This window comes from Schistocerca cancellata, chromosome 4 (assembly GCF_023864275.1).
Source record: "Schistocerca cancellata isolate TAMUIC-IGC-003103 chromosome 4, iqSchCanc2.1, whole genome shotgun sequence".
NCBI lineage: Eukaryota > Metazoa > Arthropoda > Insecta > Orthoptera > Acrididae > Schistocerca > Schistocerca cancellata.
Window position 1 is genome coordinate 532,538,100 of NC_064629.1, and position 16,706 is coordinate 532,554,805.

At 37.6% G+C, this 16,706-nt stretch overlaps 1 protein-coding gene across 3 annotated transcripts in view; it reads left to right on the forward strand.

Annotated features, from left to right (window-relative positions):
* The window catches only part of LOC126183196 (gamma-aminobutyric acid type B receptor subunit 1), a 523,138-nt gene that overhangs the window by 60,347 nt on the left and 446,085 nt on the right, over nucleotides 1-16,706 (forward strand). The window lies entirely within an intron of this gene.

The following is a 16,706-nucleotide window of genomic DNA, read 5'->3' on the forward strand; positions in this document are numbered from 1 at the left end:
GTCAAAGGTTTTTGGATGAATACTATGCAATACTTCATAACAACAAACTGCTCCCGATGGGAGTGATGTCACAATGGTTAACATTGTGTTCATTTGAGCAGTTGCCAGCAGGCTTGTGCACATGCGCAGTTGAGTCACGTATGAGCAGTACCTTCTCCTGCTTCTGGCTACTTGAAGTGCATCTGTAAGCTGTATCCAAGGTAACTAGACACGAGCTGTATCAGCAATAACAACAAGCAGCCAGATGGTACCCAGAAACATTTTTCTGGTGCACCCAAGCTGCCAGATTCGCACATGCGCAGAGTAGTCGGAGTTGTAGTGGGATGAGGGGTAGTCTCCATGGGAACCTTGTTTACGTGTAGTGATTTTGCTGTTTCCTCGTGGTCTACAGCTGTCAAGAACAAAACGGATTTCTATGGCTGGAAGCTATAAAGTGAATTAAAATATTAACACAATTATGGAAGGCTAAAATATGTTATTAGTTTCAGTTTTCTGATTTTATTTTGTTTCCAGGTTTCTGGCAGTACGGTATTAATTGCCTTGCAGAATAATGAAGTTATTTTTGTCAATTTACAAAAATAATTTCGCTTTCTTTTCCCCACAGGTAGTCAGTTTATTTGAAACACTATTGGCTAGTATGAACTGTACGCAGAATTTCAAGTGCACGTTGTTACATTTTGGGATGTATGGCATTAAGCCACAATAAAGAACTAAACATGAGAGAATACAATACTGGTATTTCAAGAAAATTTGTGTTCCGAAAACCACTTTGAAAAGTTAATATCAGCTTGGGGCCTACTTCTTTGTGAATCTGGACATACGAATGTGCTCTTTAAGTGAAATTATGGATTTTAGTAAGGTTTATGAAATTCTGATGCTTTTGGAGTATCTTCTGCTGTGTTGTTTTCTTTATGACGTAATGTAAGATCTCTTAATGCCATATACGTGTGAACATATGACCTACCTACGTCACCGTAGCCACAGTAATGCTGCTTTCTGGCACTCTCTAATAACTGCTGAAATAAATTCTAACAGGTTGCGGGAAAATATTGCAATTGGTCATTTGAAAAGCCTTACTTTCAAAGTAAATTTCATTTTACGCAATGTGAGTTATCTTACAGGTGCGAACGTGCTTTGAATTTCTTAAATCACAGAGTGTTTGATTTTCATTTAAAAGCTTAACACTTTGAGGGCCAGCCACTTAGAAGAATTTCGAGCCCAGAAGACCAGACATTTACATCATTACTTAAAATTTTACTAGCACATTTGTGTGATGTATTGAAGTGTAACCACATGCAAAAATGACAAATATTATATGTGAAATCTTCACTTTCCTTGTAGCTACACTATGTATGTTAATTTAAATCATTAACTTTTTGTATTTGTTTGTTCATGTTACTTAACAGTGATGCTGCTATATGTCCTGTGCTCTGACTCACTATGTTTACATGCAACACATCTTCCGAAAGGCGAAAACTGAATTTCGGAAACTGTTTTTCGCTGTTGTGTTTACGTAACAACGGCACCTGTAAAACAGAAGATACAGTTTACGATTTAGTCAGCACAATCACTATTTCTTTACGGTTAGACAAATTGTAAACAGCTTCAGTCTAATATATCTACTTATCCTTCACTGTACAAAAAGCCACTCTGTCAATATTAGCCGAGATTTTTAAAAACAAGCTGAAACCAGACAGTCCAAGCATGTTTCAATACCACCAGAAGCGGATTTCCAGAATCTATTTTGAAGTGTCTACATGACAACCCAGAAGCAGTATTGGGAGATTGGTTTACGAAATTTGGTTTTTGGAGCCCCATTTAAATGTGCTGTCATCGGCTATGTGCTATCATCGGCTGGTGAGATCACGTGATGTGACATATGATTGACTTTCAAAAGCGCATTGTGATCTCTATTTCAGTGCTCCGGAAACTAACATTCTGTGTTTGGTGGAATTAAGTGGCAGGAGGTTCTACACTGGTGTATAAAACCTTAACCATTCAAAGGATTGATAAGTTTTACGATCCCAAGGGAAAGTATGCTGTCACTTAACACAGAAAAACTGTATTTTCACCGGGGAGAAATTGTATTTTTTTAACCGGGAAATCTGGAAAGAAGCCGGGGAATTTGTTTTCCTTGTTTGCATATACACCCTAATCAACAGAATTCTGTTGTGACATGAGCACTCTCATGTTCATGGAGTATTCAGCAAACCATTGAGACAAAAATGGAGAACAGTAGATTGTTTCATTATTTTACGAAAGTTAAGTATTGCCCTGCAGGATGGTGTGGAGAAATGAAAGAACATTACTGAGATGTAGGTTACTGTATCAGTTGCCGGTGGATGAATGGTTCCTTGTTAGCAAGTTAGTTGTATCTCATTGTGTGTTTTTTCACAATACTCATTCCCCACCATTGACATGTTTTCGTGTGTGCAGAGACTAATTAGGCCACGTCACCTTATCTCTTCAAATCCCCATACTGCCATCTGGATTTAGGCTTTTCATGATTTCCATTTAAGGAAAATAAGAGGATTGTTCTTTCGAATCTAATGACCTCATGACGAACAGGATGTTAAACATTAATCTGCCTTCCATCCCACATCAAATATGTTTTCATTTGTGTCTACATAAGGATCAGTTTTCCATAATTGTGCATTTACACTTGCTTTCATATCTCCACTTCAGTGGCTCTTACATGTATACAGTTTGTGTGCATAAATTTTCTGCAGTCCTTATTTAATTATTGCTGCTACACTCTTGGAGACAACCTTTGAGGTTGCATACACCCAGGCATTATTTTGGGTTAAGCATATCCATTAGGGATATTTTAGAACCCATGACTGTTAATTGAGTGTAAATAAGTTAAATAAAATTGCAACCAGTCAATTTTTTGAATAATTATGTTTTATTCCATGAACCGGTTTTTGAACCTTTTCAGGTTCACCTTCAGATAGTTTCTTGAGGATACATCATTATTTCTAGGATAATGGTACGTGCTGGCTCTGTGGCAAGATGATGAAACATGCTTTAATGTATCACCATGACTTTTATTTATCGGTCGATATGGATGTAAATTTAGTGTTTTACTTACTGCGGTAGTATGAGTGGCTTTTTTCGTTAGTGTCCATCTGTCTGCTTCCATTTTGATGACCAGTTGGTGTCACTTCATGCACTTTTACACAGTCTGTATTAATTTTCACTCTTACAGTGAAACTTTGCCAGCATCCAGCATGTTCTATACAACTGTTGCTTGTAACAAATATGTTGACGAAAAGGTATAGCATAGGCCTATTTTGCACAGAGATGTAATTTGTTCTTTTTTACATGCATTAAAGTCGAAATAAGGGCAAATATTTTAGTCAGACTGGTGATAACACGAGAGCACAAAATAAATAAATGAATTACTACAAGAACGAACATCAAGTGATCTACAGGGTGTCTACGACTCGGGACGACCGGGAGATCCAGGAATAACCCAGGAATTTTTTCAACCAGGAAAAATCCGGGAATTTTTTAGAATTCCGAGAATTTTTCGTTGATCAAGTTTCCAGTTTATTTTTTTTTTTAATTTTGACTGGTAAGAACCAATACTCTAACTAAAGGATATTGCTGTATCTCACTACTGCAGAATATTACTGCAGCATTAAAACATCAACGAGAGAAAAAAACCAAAATAAAACTTAAATTGCAAAGGAAATGCGCCATATAAAATAACGAAGTGCTCGTACAAGCGACTGCCAACAGCAGAATGTGTCAAAGGCCTTTTAGTACCTTTTCCTGATTCTGGCTACATAAATGTGGCTGTTGGCTGTTGGCTGTGTAAGTAGCAGTAGCAGCAACCAGCTACATGGTACCCGGAAAAATTTTACTGGCACGCCCAAGCTGTCAGATTCACGCGTGTGCAGCAGGCCCGGATCTAGTGGGGGGTGAGGGCAAACCGGGGTATATGAATCGGGTGGCAGTTTTGGGGGGGGGGGGGGGGGGAGGGGGCAAATTCATATTCTTGAGGAAAAATCCTTGTTTCACAAAGGACCTAGTATCCAGCGCACGTCAGTCTATCGATAATTCATATTATTTTGAAACACACCCCTGCTGGTTTTTGAACACATTCCAAGTTGATTTCCGAATGAATTATAAGTTGATTTTTGAATGCGTGCATATTGTACGTGATGCCTCTGCCAGGAGAATAGCCTACACATCTAGAAACAAACTTTCCTGCAGACAAAACGGGACGTGGCTTCACGAGCTGAGCAGAATAAAACTGAACCGGAGAATGCCAACTGCTGCTTGTTTATGTGGTTCATTCGGTCTGCGAATGTCCAGCGTTGTTATAATTACTAGCGAAATCCATAGATTCAGACTACCAGAGTGGAAATAAATGACTAACAGGTAAGAAAGATTACGTATTATCTTCTCGGTGTATCCAAGAAAGTGAAATTTTGACAGAAAATTTTTGGCCAGATCGCTACACTAGACAGGGCCAGTTGCAGTCCCCGGCTAGCAGCCGTTTAAGTCCCATTCTGGAAGTAGGGCGGGAAACGCATTGTACGAACTCGTAATAACGACTAACCGGAGAATAATCTGTGGATAACTAAACCGGTGATTGTGGCAGGGGTAGTAAAGTTAACTGGAGAATGAGTTTTGACAGTGGTAGGAATAGTTACAGAATTAGTGATAAGACTGTTTGTTAGAACGAGGAAGGAGAAGAAGGGACATCACACAAATTATGGAAGAATGTGATGATTCCAAATTTATAGTAAAATTTCGTTCTATTTTTCAGTCTCGTGCATGAGAAACTGGAGTGCATGAATGAAATGTGAAACTATTTCCTAACGTAAAGCTTTTTGCTTTTAGTAGGCCAAATAGGTATTTCGTATTGGTACTTGGTGAATTATTTTGTCGTATTATAAAAATGATCATTATTGCCAAAACAGTGTCGCTTATTTGGCATGTGTTGAAATTGCTGCAATATTAGAAAGGCCTGTTTTGTTTTATCAGGCACACAGTGACAAAATAGACGTAATCAGATCGACAAACCACACCAGTCTTGGGTACTAATTGTATTAACAGATTTTTCAGTATTAGACGACGACATTTCCATTTTTCAAGTAGCAAAATGTTTGACGAACTTTGATAAGGTAATAGTTCTTTCGCAGAAAGGAAAGAACGCCATGTAAAGCTGTAGCGAGATTAGAAAAATCGCTAGGACCAAAGGATTGAAGAAATGTGTACTGTCTTGCCTGTCTCCTGTCTTTACTGGTTTTAGGTATTCTATATTTAATTTTATGTTGCACAGGAGAGCAAATTATTAGCTAATAGGCAATAAAGAGTCCAGATTTTCTGAAGAGTACTTGTTCTCCTGGTTACAAATAATCCTATCCAGTATTAATTGCGAGGGGTTGGGCAGAACGTCAAACTGTCTGACTGGGAGCAGGATAAGCACTACAGGACGTATTAATTTCCACTGTCCTCTAATAGTTTGATTGCATCCATTACAAAATATACACATTTGAGTTCCACAGAGAGAAATACAGTGGCGTGCGCTATAAGAATGTTGTTTGAAGAGGCGTGGCACTGCACTGCGCACTTAAGAGCAAATAACGTGTCTTACATTTCCTGGAAGATATATGTTTTGTGTGTCAAACTCTTCAGAAAGATGTACGCTACACAGTGATCTTATTTTTGAAAAGTTTTTTTACGTTCTGATGCACAGAGCAGTCTGAGTTATAGTGGGAGAGGGGGTAGCCTCCACGTGACCTGTGCTCACATTTAGTGATTTTTCTGTTTCCTCTTCCTTTACTGCTCTCACTTCAAATGAAAACAAGACAGATTTCTGTGGCTGGGAGCTATCAAGTGAATTAAAATATATCCATGTAATTATGGAAGGCTAAAATATGTTACTAGTTTCAGATTTTATTTTATTTCCACCTTTCTGACAGTCAAGCATTAATCGCCTTCCAGAACAATAAAGTTATTTTTGTCGTTTTGCTAAATATATTTGGCTTTTATTAGGCTTTCCTGCTGAGGCAGTGAATTTATTTGAAACGAAGTGTTTAATTCCACACTATTGGCTAGTTTCAACCATTCGCTGCGTTTCAAGTGCACGTTTTCATCTTCTAGCATGTATGGCATTATGCCATAAGAAAGAACCAAACATGAGATAATACAGTACTGGTACTCGAAGAAAATTTACGTCCCGAAAACCACACTGAAAAGTTTCGTATCAGGTCGAGGCCTACGTCATTGGGAATCTGGACATATGAATGTGCAATGTAAGGTGAACTATGAATTTTAGTATAGTTCACGAAATTCTGACGCTCTTGGAGTACCCTCTGATGTCTTGTTTCTTTTATGATAAGATCTAAGATCTTTTAATGTTTTACACGTACGAACATACTGGCTTCCTATGTCACTATTGCTGTGTAAGCACGGTGACGCCTCTTATCTGATGCTGTCTGGCAGCTGCTGAAATGAATCTGTTTCTAACAAGTCGCGGGAAAATATTGCGAATTGTTGTTTGAAAAGCGTTATTTTCAAAGTAAATTTCCTTTTACGTAAGATGAACTATGTGCGAGAATGTACGATGAATTTCCTAAATCTCTTTTAAAAATCAACTCTTTGATGAAGAGCCATTTAGAAGAATTTCTAGCCCAGAAGATCAGAGATTTATGTCGGTATTAAAAATTTTACTGGCGTATTTGTGTGATGTATCTTAAAGTGTAACATGCGCTAAACAAATCTACATTACATGTGAAAGGTTAGCTTCTCTTGTAGCTTATTAATCTTTGAGACAAATATTATATGCGAAAGCTTTGCTTTTCTTGTAGGAACACTATGTATATTAATTGAAACCATTAAATTTTCCTGTTGGTGGAATTCGAATTTATACTTTCGTAATATGAAAATACACAGCGTACATGTTGCAGCACATCAAAGATCTTTCCAAAACTTGTTTTTTCGCCCTGAGTTTCGTTTTCTAAAGCGCCGGAAAACTCTACGCTGCTATATAAAACCATATCCATTCAAAGGATATGTTTTACAGTTCCGAGGGAAAGTATACTGTCATTTAACACGGAAAAAGTGTATTTTCACCCGGGAGAAAATGAATTTTTAACTGGGAGATCCGGGAAAAATCCGGGAATTTCTTTTCCTTGTCCGTGTATACACCGTGGATCTAACATCTTATTTCTATTTGTATATTAACATATAATACAGTCAGGTTATAGCAAATATTTTAATCAAGATGGGTGTTAACATGAATGCCCAGGAATCAGTAATACAGATTTATTGTATTTGCAATTAGATACAGCTGTTTCTATGACCATGACCTTTATATTTAAATTTAAATTTTAAATAATAACAACCCTTCAAATGAACTGTTGACTTATTTCTGTTCTTACATTAATATGATCTGGAATATTAGTGAGAGTAGATTCTGTTTATTTTAGCTATACAGTTTGCAGTTTCATGCAACTTACTTACATTCTTTTGGGTGTTGCAATCATCTGTATTCATGATACACACGATGGTACAGTACTGGGATAGAAATTGAAAATGAGCCAGAAAAAGACCCATTTGCTGATATTAAAGATCAAATCCAAATTATTTATCACAAGTGGACTCTTATAAAATACATTGTTACAGACCACATTAATTTTTCACGCCAAAAGTGCTTTAACAGCTCATTAGAAGTGTTTCAGGGGTTTTGCTCTATCAGTGATTGTACTCATGGACTGGAGCATCCAATTTTTGCTTTTCTTTCTAACTCTGTCCATGCTTGTGTACACACTAGAATACTGAATTAACATCTTTGTTTGTGATATTGTTGTACTAAAAATGGGTTAATAATCTAAATCATAAGTTACATGAAAATAAAAGTTGTGTAGAATGCAAGATATATAAACAAGTAAGGATAATTATTCAGATGTTCGTCAAAGTACCAATAGTTAAGTACCTTAAAATGGAGAAAATATACAGTTGTGCTTATATATCTCTAATTTCCAGACCCTATTAAGTCTGTCTTCATGTGCCTTTCCTATTGATACTTCAGCAAGAGACTTGCATCTATGAAATAACATTCACAGAAACAAAATTTGCTACTGATGTAAAAGTCTCCCTTTTCAAATACACAGTGAAACTTCTGTTTTATGTTTTGTGTGATCAAGACTTAAAAAATGCAAAATTGAGGAAAATACAGAATCAAAGAAAATGTTAAAACCACCATAAATGAGCAAAAACATATGTAATTGGAAGATATGATTAAAAATTGCAATCCTCTCCAGTACATTGTATAAAATCTGTATGGAAACACTCATTAAAAAAATTGAAGTTGGTATATGGGTAAAAAGTAATCGAGCTATTGTTCAACATGATACAGCCACAAATTATACATCAAAACATGCATTGTTGAGAAATCTTTCCTTTGTTCTCATCCAGAAAAAAAGCAAAAATTGATAAACATCATGAATTAAATTAAAAATTGTGATGTTCAGTGAAAGATGTTGGAATGTAACATGTGAGGGTGGTCATTTTCCTTCAGTAGTCAATGGCAGTGCAGCTTACTCTGGTGAAGCAAATGCAATGAACTCTAGTGTTTTGCTCGTAAACTTTCATTTTGCTGAATGGTCAAAGTGGAGCATTCTGCCGTATTGCCAATCATGCCATTTGCACTTTGACCTCATTGCTTGCTGTTGTGTAAACACAGCAGGTTTTGTGAAAGCACATACATACAAACATACAAACAAGTTTTCCTTCACATGTGGTACTTATTTATACCAATGAATATGAAATAAATTTAAGCCTGCTGTGATTTCAGTGTTTCTCTGTCCCAGCAATCCGTAACATTTATAAAAATCTGTCTGCCATCACAACAAATTAAACACCATAGAGAAATGCTACAAAGACAAACAAGGCATCACACAACTGTTCACTGAACACATCCTGTTAATTGTGGTGGTGCACATAGTAAATAGAGTTGCCTACATTGGCTGCCGTCACAAGAGGCTTGATACATACTGGATTCTATAGGCAGGCTCTGAGCAGAACTATCGTAAGTAAAAATAATGCAGGTTAGTGAAGGTCATAAATTAAACCTAAGTGGAAGTCATGGTCACTTCATTTGCTATACGCTGATCATATCAGCCATATTTTGGAACAAGCCACCAAGTAAGCTTGCTATGTTATCATTTTATATGCTAGAAACCACTGCATAAGCATGATATCACCGTGCTATACAGCTATTGGCTTCAGGTGGAAAACAAATATCTGAGATGTGATAATCTGGCAGTTTTCAGTTAATTTCACCATGTAGGCTGTAAATTTCTGCTATTTGTGAGGTGAACACAAACTGAAAGAATATTCAAAACTGTGTGTTTTTAGGAATAATTTGTGACAGTAGTGTGTTGGGAATGTGTCAATTACCTCGTACATCATCAACAAAAGGAGTAGGCGTCCGGCCATCCTGATTTAGGTTTTCTGTGATTTCCCTAAATCACTGTAGGCAGATGGTTCCTCTGAAAGGGCACGGCCGACTTCCTTCCCTAATCCGATGAGACTGATGACCACACTGTCTGGTCTCCTTCCCCAAACAACCCAACCCAACAAAAGGTGTTGGCTTTTCAATTACGTACTCTAGAGTATTACTAGTGCCAAAATCCACTTTTTTCCGTAATGGGTTTATTATTTGAGATAAAATTTTGAAATTTATTTCTTTTTTGTTTATGAATTTGCAATTTGGTTATGTCAGTTGATGTTATGAATGTTGGTAAAATTGCTACCTGGAGGAGAAGAACGAAATTCTCACACCAACTTTGATTTATAGCTTCTTTGCCTGTTTGTACTTTATAATCAAATACTTCAGGAATTTTGAATATTTTGCAGGGAAAGGTCTTTAAACGTATTATGTAGTGAGTAAACAAAGTGAGTTTGGCTGGTACAGAGTTTGCAATAGGGATAAGCATTGAGGAGAGGTGAAAAGAATCTCGTGCAGGGCTAAAAAACATTTCTCATGCAGAACAGATCAGGGGACACTATTCTGCCAAAGACTGTAAATTACACAATATGTCAGCACTCAAGAGATGACAATTTCAAAAGCACGTTCTTCACTTCACGTACTGTAATGTAAAAGAAAAGTAAAATGCAATACCAAGTTTTCTGGACAGGAGTGGTAAGTAATCCAAATGTAATGAGGTGGTAGATAGGAGTATGGGAATAGCTATTGTGGATTCTCTGATAATAGTAAAATAGCCACAGGTATTTTTGTGACCACTCTTTTTAATGGCACATTTTGAAAATACCATCATCAGAGTCAATTAAGGGAACAGACACCATACAATGTACTGAGTCAACTTCATTGTGCCATATTGAATAGGAATTGAACATCCATGGCTGGAGAGCCATGCAAGGAAACTAAAATAGCCACAAGGTGGCAGCATATCATACACATGTGAAGGCAACGAATAACAAAAAACACATACAGAAAGACATTAATCATAAGTATAATGGTAAAAAAGTCATGTACATATAGTTTTATATCTTGCAATTAAAGTTGTAAACTGCCTGGGTAGGTGTCGGGCCAATCAAAAACATTTATTTAGGTTCCTGGACTGGATTTTGGGAAGGCACGAAACATGATGATGGGAATATTGTATGTACATATTATTATAAACCATAAAATGAGACTCGGCAATAATGTGTAGACCTGGAAATATCATAATATATTTAAAAAGATAAACTTTCAGGTTGTGTATTCCTACCATCTCACATCTGTATGCAGACCATAGCAAAAATGAAACATGAAACACACAGATTAAAACTCATAGATATAACATGAAATAAATTGTTGAATTGGCCTGTCTTTAGTGGTCATTTGCTGTAGTAATTTCCTATTCTAAATATCACATTTGTAAGTTTACCATACAGTACTCAATACATTGCATGATGCCTGTTCCCTTAATTCAGGGCTTAACAACTGGCCGGTTTTGAGCGCGAGTACTCGCGTCTGCTCAGGCACGTGCTTGTGAGCAGGTGCAAGGTCGCGGAGTAGGGAAGGAGGGGATGGAGGGGAAATGCGCACGCACGTTTGAATAGGGCCGCAGCATGCCTTATTGAATTCGCACCGACTGTGTAACGTTTAAAGTACTACAATCAGCTCTAATAGTCACTTCGCTGGTTAAGAATCATGTCAAGTCGCCGTTGTGTAACCCCAACCATGCTTTCGCAGTTCAACCCCCATTGGGAGGAATTGTATCTGTTTACAGAAAAAGATGGTGTTGCAAAATGTTTAGTATGTCACAAAACGCTGAATTCTTTTAGGAAATTTAATTTGCAGCGACTTATATGTTGTACCACGTGAAAGACTACGGAAGTGGAAAATGGGATGGACCAGATTGTGCAGAGGAAGTTATTAAACTTAAAAGGAAGCTATCCGAAGATGATCTGGACGACGAAGAAAAATCAACTGAGGCAGCTCTCAGAGTGAGCTACAAAATTGCTTTGCTTTTAGCAAAATCCCTGCGCCCCTTCACTGATGGCGATTTAATAAAAGAATGTTTGGTAGCTGCAGTGGAACATTTGTGTCCATCTCAAGTTGAACAGTTTCTGATTGTGCTATTATCTAACATGACCATTATGCGTCGCATGCAGGACACGGCATACGACATCCAGAACCAGCTTGCAAATATCTGTAAAGATTTTATGGCGTATTCTCTAGCTCTGGACGAAAGTGTTGGTATCACTGGAACAGACAGCTTGCCATATTTATTAGAGGTGTTAATAGAGATCTTCAGGTGAGGGAGGAACTCCTTGATGTAGTAGTCATGAAGAACACTGCAACTGGAGGTGATATTTTAAGTAGTGTTGAAGAAAGTGTTGAAATATAGGATTGTCATGGAATTCTTTAGTTTCCGTGTCTACAGACGATGCACCAGCAATGACAGGGAAAAAATCAGGTTTCGTTGCGCTGTTGAAGGAGAAAATGCAAAAACTGACCATGCCGAATGAAATAAGTGGCGTTCACTGTGTGATCCACCAGGAAAACTTATGTGCAAAGAGTATCACTCTAAAAAATGTGATGAGTGTTGTTTGTACAACCAACTATATAAGGAAGCATGGGCTACAACACAGACAATTTAAAAGCTTTCTTGAGGATGTAGAAAACCAGTATGGTAGCCTGCCTTATTACAGCGAGGTTGGCTGGCTTAGTCGTGGCGAATTATTAAATCGATTTTTTTGCCTATTAGATGAGATAAATATGTTCATCGGAATAAATAACATGTGTGTTCCTGAACTGAAAGAGCCTTCATGGAAATGTGATCTCGCATTCTTAGCAGATTTAACTAGCCATCTGAATGCTTTGAACATTTCACTAAAAGGTAAAGATCTGCTAATTACTCATTTCATAGATCGAATACGAGCTTTTAAAATGAAATTGACACTTTGGGTGAGTCAGCTGGAAACAGGAAATCTACCTCATTTTCCTAAATTTCCATCCATGCAAGATGTTCACAAAAACTGTGAACGTTATTCACATAGTTTAGTTGCCCTTAAGGAAGAATTTGATCAACGATTTCAAGATCTGACAGCACTAGACAGTGATTTTAATCTGTTCTCCTCTCCATATTCGGCGAATATTGAAGAGATTCGTCCTGAGCTACAACTAGAAATTATTGACCTGCAGTGTGACAGAGAATACGGAGACAAATTTCAGAACAAGAAAAACATTTTGGAATTCTACAGACACTTCCCTCAGCATAGATTTCCTCGTTTACACAAACTGGCGGCTACAATATTATCAATGTTCGGTTCCACGTATGTTTGTGAACAACTGTTCTGTGCAATGAAATGTAACAAGACGCGCCTGAGAAACACATTTTCTGATCTAAATTTAAACTGCACACTGCACCTACAATGCACAAGAACAATTACTCTGAACATAAACGCAATTGTAAAGGGCAAAAAGTACAAGATAACCGAGAATCCCACACTTCAGTGACACCTTTTATTGTGTAACAGTTCACAAATTAATATGAATGTAGAGGCATACACTAAGCTAATAAAATTATCTGGCACGTGTACATTCTCCTTTATTTGTTTCATTTGTCGCAGTATAATTCGTGAGTGATATACCTGCAGGTGGCCGTGGATTTACATTGACTGGTGGCAGCTGTTGTGTGCCTCACATGACTCTCCCCACTCTCCGCTCTGGTCCGGTAGTGGGGGTAGCGTGCTCGCGCTGCTCCGTGCTCGCGCCTTGCTGCTCACAGCTTGCTCCGCGAGCACGTATGATGTGAATCCCTGCCTTAACTGAATCTGATGATGATATTTTCGAAACATGGTATTAAAAAGAGTGTTCACAAAAATACCTGTGGCTATTTTACTATTATCATAGCATCCACAATAGCTATGCCCATACTCCTATCTCGTAACAACAGAGCACACACCTTATTTACGATTTTACATCACAAATGCAATTAATGCAGTAGATTTACAATGATCTTTCAGCAGCCTCTAAATGTTAATAGGAAACATGACACAAGAGAAGGGATTCCTTGCACATGAAACATGAAAGAAAAGTCACATGACTCAACATCTATGAATTGCACTATTATATTGAATTGTTGAGAGTCTGTATATGAAATACAAAACAGATTTGAACTGTAAGTTTTATTTGCAGGTTAATTATTTAGTAATTATGATACAATATTCACTTCCTAACCCACTCCAGAATACTTGTTCATTTGGATTTTTCCTGCCGCTTAAGTAAAAAGAGCATGTCTTATAAATTTGATAACATTGCTATAATAGTGTCATCCACATCAGATTTCTGCACAATATTTTCTCAAGAGTGGCTAGGCCCTGTAGTGCCTGAAAGAAAACTCATTTTCTCAGTAATTTCTCCATCAGATTCCTCCTCCTCCTCCTCCTCTTCTTCCTGTGTAACACCACAATTAAGCCTGATATGCTTTGCTTTCTGCACTATCTGCTTTTGGTAATTAAATTTAAAAGCACAAATAATTGCGAAATCTAGAGGCTGCAAGTGGTTAGTGCAATTTGGGGGGGGGGGGGGGGGGTTGGGGGTTCCAGGGTGGTTTGAAAAGTTCTCGGAATCACCACAAGAGGTCAGCACTAGCGTAACGAGTTGTTCACATGATATTTATTGGACTGTTGCCTGCAAACGTGCCACGTCAGTCCTCTTGGAAGAGAGCTGTGGTGGCAACGTGCTTCTGTTGTTGTTCCTCCGTAGTGATTTGTGAAGATGGAAAAAATCGAGATTCGAGCAGTGATTAAGTACTTCGTAAAGAAAGGAAATTCATGCTGGTTTCCAGTATACACTGGGGGCTCTGCTCCTTCATATTCCGCTCCTGCCAAGTGGACAAATGATTTTAAATTTGGTTGGGAGAGCTTAGATGATGATAAGCGCATGTGTCACTACTCCTGAAATCATTGCAAAAGTTCACAGAATGGTCATGGAGAATCACCGATTGAAAGTGCATGAAATTGCTTACACTTGCCAGATGTCATCTGAAAGGGTATATTACATTTTAACTGAAGAATTAGAAATGAAAAAATTATCTGCAAGATGGGTGCCACCATTAAGACAATGTGCGCCCGCACACAGTTATCATCACCATGGCTAAATTACATGAACTAAGGTATGAATTGTTGTCACACCCAACTTATTCACCCGATATGACTCCATCAGACTTCCATCTCTTCCCAAAACTAAAAATTGTTGTTGGTGGATGAAGATTCACTTCAAGCGAAGAACCGATAGCCAGAGTTGAAACTATTTTGCAGGCCTGTAGGAAATTCGTTTCCAAGATGGGATGAAGGCACTGGAATATCGTTGGACCAAGTGCATTAATCTACAAGGAGACTACATTCAAGAATAAAAATTTTCAGTGGTGTAATCACTTTTTTTTTCCGAGAACTTTTCAAACCACCCTTGTACTTTAAAATTTCTCAGCATATCAAAATTTGAACAACAAATAGAATTAGTTGCTATTTTTTGCCCATTCGGAAACCTAATTGGCTGATGAAGTCTCCAAAAATTTTCAGTCATCCACGAATTAGTATTTACTATGCACTTCAAGGGTAACTTTTTTATATTTTTTAGGCAGTGTGGTTTTTAAACTTCCCAGTTATAAGAGGCGGAAGCTTCTTTGAACCATCTGCATTGCAGCACAGCAAAACTGTGACTATCTGTGTACTGAGCAAAAATGATTAAAAATACCACACATTGTAGTTTTCTGCTGCAAAAACATAAAGACACAAATAGAAGAGCATTGTACGTAGTGTATCAGAGGTTCATTAAAGTCGTGCCACTCTTACATTAATGTATGCCACCTACCACATTGTATCAGAAAACAAATTTAAAAAAATAGATGCATCAAAAACACAACGCATTATTGCGAACATTTATGTTAACTGGATTATGAACTGTACTTTCAAAATAAATTGTACTTTCAAAATAAATTGTACTTTCAAAATAAATTGTACTTTCAAAATAAATTCAGCTTTAGGGTGGTGACTTTACATTTGTGTAGATCCTTTTAAGATTTAATGTTTAGCCAATATTAAGTTCATAACTTGTGATTTACTGTAGACTCTATCCTCAGCAGGTTTGCTACATTCAAAATTTACAAATCTTAACAGCATAAATTTTGGGTACCATTTGTCAAAGCGTGAAAGTTTACATGTTTGGTGGGTTCTATTTAAATAAAGAATTAGTATAAATTGATGTGATGAGGTGGACTTCAGCGAAAAGGATTCAATCTGGATGCACAAATTTTCAGCAGCTACAAGCTAAAGTGTCTTTGCGTGTGTGTATATATATATATATATATATATGGTTATAATAGAAGGAAACATTCCACGAAGGAAAAATATACTTAAAAACAAAGATGATGTGACTTACCAAATGAAAGTGCTGGCAGGTCGACAGACACACAAACGAACACAAACATACACACAAAATTCAAGCTTTCGCAACAAACTGTTGCCTCATCAGGAAAGAGGGAAGGAGAGGGAAAGACGAAAGGATGTGGGTTTTAAGGGAGAGGGTAAGGAGTCATTCCAGTCCCGGGAGCGGAAAGACTTACCTTAGGGGGAAAAAAGGACGGGTATACACTCGCGCACACACACATATCCATCCACACATATACAGACACAAGCAGACATATTTAAAGACCAAATATGTCTGCTTGTGTCTGTATATGTGTGGATGGATATGTGTGTGTGCGCGAGTGTATACCCGTCCTTTTTTCCCCCTAAGGTAAGTCTTTCCGCTCCCGGGACTGGAATGACTCCTTACCCTCTCCCTTAAAACCCACATCCTTTCGTCTTTCCCTCTCCTTCCCTCTTTCCTGATGAGGCAACAGTTTGTTGCGAAAGCTTGAATTTTGTGTGTATGTTTGTGTTCGTTTGTGTGTCTGTCGACCTGCCAGCACTTTCATTTGGTAAGTCACATCATCTTTGTTTTTAAGTATATATATATATATATATATATATATATATGTGTGTGTGTGTGTGTGTGTGTGTGTGTGTGTGTGTGTGTGTGTGTGTGTGTGTGTGCGCGCGCGCTAGCGCTGCATATAACTGAAATAAAGTAGCAAGGACAGATATAAAATATCGCAGCAGTTAAGTGGTTAAACCACAAGCATAAATGCTGATGTCTGCTTCGTGAAAAACCTTGTCGCCATTGCTCT